General features: G+C 31.8%; 1 non-coding gene across 1 annotated transcript; it reads right to left on the bottom strand.

The window, feature by feature from the left end:
• Nucleotides 1–1,702: 1,702 nt before the first annotated feature.
• On the bottom strand, nucleotides 1,703–1,809 carry LOC131822923 (U6 spliceosomal RNA). Its single transcript, XR_009350398.1, has one exon. It is a non-coding gene; the product is annotated as a U6 spliceosomal RNA (small nuclear RNA).
• Between the last annotated feature and the right edge of the window lie 1,042 nt (nucleotides 1,810–2,851).

The raw sequence follows: 2,851 nt of genomic DNA, 5'->3' as shown, positions 1-2,851 counted from the left end.
GAAATTCACAAGCATCCCAAGTAATTGGGAACTATACAAGTATGTGCATTTTTATACTTATGGTTCAAAATTGTGCTGGATGTCCTAGACACTAAGGTATATGCCAGATATTAAAATCTAAATAAATTTGAAAGAACATTAAAAAATTACAGTTGTTTCTAGAAAATGTAGTTATTTATACAGAAACTTCAACATAATCTATGAATAACCAGAAATAATATAAAAAATTAATAAGTTTATTATATAAAAATATTAACAATGCTCCCATTTAGCAGAGATAACCAAGTGAAGAAAAAGAATAAGGTACAAAAACCTACCAGAGCAGTCTCTTTTATTTCTCTTCTAAAATATGATATAATGTGCTTAACAATGTGTAGAGTTTTACTGATTTTCTCCTGGGTTAAGAATTTTTGTTCTACATATACCATGTATGTTTTAAGCACTGAAAATATCTGACACTTATTTCTATTTTAATATTTTATATATTTTTCCTCAACATTTCTTTGTTTTTATGTTGTCACCAATTCCAACCTAAGGCCTATTGCCCTTACTCTCATTATTTTATGTTATTGTCATTTCTGCCTGCATTCTTGGAGATAATTTTCAGCTTACCACTGTTATACTAATTCTACTTTCCACTGTCAAAATTCTGTTCTTTGTATTTCCAATGTAGCTTTTATTTCTGTTATTAGTTTTTTTGGGGGGGGGAATCTTTGCAATTATTATTATTATTTTTTTTAAGATTTTATTTATTTATTTGACAGAGAGAGATCACAAGCAGGCAGAGAGGCAGGCAGAGAGAGAGGAGGAAGCAGGCTCCCTGCTGAGCAGAGAGCCCGATGTGGGACTCGATCCCAGGACCCTGAGATCATGACCTGAGCCGAAGGCAGCGGCTTAACCCACTGAGCCACCCAGGCGCCCCTGCAATTATTTTTATTCGACTCTTTGTTCCATTGCATAAATACTATTTGATTACTTCAAATGTATTTAGTAAGAAACAGACTTAATTCCCTTAAATATTCCCCTTTTGGATTTTGACCTGTGCCTTTAATTTTAATTTTCCTATTTGCACCTTCCTTTTTTTTTTCAGAGAACAATGCCACAAAATTATAAAGAATATTCAATTTTCTGTGGTACATAAACCTACTTCATAGACTTCTTTTTCTTCTAATTCCTCAGAAAAAAATTCTTCTTTTTATTTTCATTTTTTTTCTGCTTTCCCAAAACTATTTATGTGTGATGCTTATTTTCTCTTTTATCACAGAACAAGGAGTTTTAACATTGAGAAACTGTGTATCATCCATATAGGATATCTAGGTTGCTATGTACCCATTTATTATCCTCATTGTGCTGGTGGAATAATTTTTTCAGATGTTCACATAAAGCAGTCTGATATGTATGGCTTTTCTTTCCCAACATCTGGAAAATATCTAGTTTATGTCAATTTGCCAATTTCAGAGAAAATGCAATCCCAGCTCCTTTGCCTGTCTCGTAAAAAAAGTACTTCATATATGAAACATATAAAATGTGCCTGCTTTAAATCACCTTGTCTTACTTAAACATTTTTAACTTTTGAAAATCACAATATACCCACTTTGCAATGTAACTTTTGATGCTTCTTCATTCTTCATCAAGTCTCTTTGGTTTACCCTAGGAATTTAATTATTACAACTTATAAGTCCTGTAGACAAATTGGTTTCAGAGTTTATAGTTAAGAGTCCATTGTCTTTCCATCATCCTTTCGCAGGCGCCATGCTAGTCTTCTCTGTATGATTCCAATTTTACTATTTGTGCTGCCGAAGCAAGCACAAGAGTTCACAATCTTTTTGATCGATGTGGCAGATAAAGTCCATGGCTGGGATTTAAGGGAGTGAGAAAAAAAGGTAATTATTTCACTTAATTCCTTTTGGGGTAACTTTTCTTAGTTTTCATTGGTATAGCAAGAGGTATTTTCAACTATTTTTTCAGTCCAATTCTTTTCAATATATATTTCAGTTAGTGAAAATATCTCACAGATACTGGGAATCATTTACCAGATCTTTTCAAAGACACCATAAGAAAAAAATTTTTTTGAGTTATAATTCCTTTATTGGGATGTTAAAATAAGGTTATATCAGGGCTGCTAGTTATATGCCATGCTAAATGTACAATCCTGCAGACTGATTTTATATTGAAATGTTAACACCATTTAGTGAAAAATCTTAAGCATAGGAGATATTCCCTGAATGGATATTTAGAATCTCTTTCCTTTTGAATCCTCTCATGTTTGATTTTCAGATCAGGCACTAGTAATCAACAGTTGTAGTGAATACCCAATCTGAGACTCACATTGCATAAAGAGTGATAGAAATAGATAAAGACTGTCAGACAGAGAAAGAGAAAGTGACAAAGATGAATACTAAGGATAATTTACTTGGATATATAAACTATTCATTCCAAAATAATAAGAGTAGATAGAGGGAACAAAGCTATCTTCCTCTACCTGTCTTCATGTACAAATCATCCTAACCATACTCCAGTGCAAGAATCTTAACAAAGGGCAGAAGTTAAAATAGCTAAAATCTACTTAAAATACAAAAGCAAAAAAAAAAAAAAAAAAAAAAAAAAACTTCCTTAATTAGTATGTATTTCCTCTTAGAAGTGTGGATTATTTTTTATGCTTAACAAAGGCTTAGCAACATATATCACATATAATCTGAAAACGGATTTGTATGACATACCAGCCAGCAACAATATAGGTTTTTGTCTTCTGTCTTGTACCTATAGAGAGAAATTGCTCACTAAAGGGAAATATGTGATTTTTTTTTGTTCTTACTTTTGAAAAAAAAAATGGAATTGAATTGCATGAGTT

The sequence above is a fragment of the Mustela lutreola genome, chromosome 1 (genome assembly GCF_030435805.1).
Source record: "Mustela lutreola isolate mMusLut2 chromosome 1, mMusLut2.pri, whole genome shotgun sequence".
NCBI classification, from domain to species: domain Eukaryota; kingdom Metazoa; phylum Chordata; class Mammalia; order Carnivora; family Mustelidae; genus Mustela; species Mustela lutreola.
The sequence above is the reverse complement of the archived record's forward strand: the minus strand, read 5'-3'. Positions and strand labels throughout refer to the sequence as shown.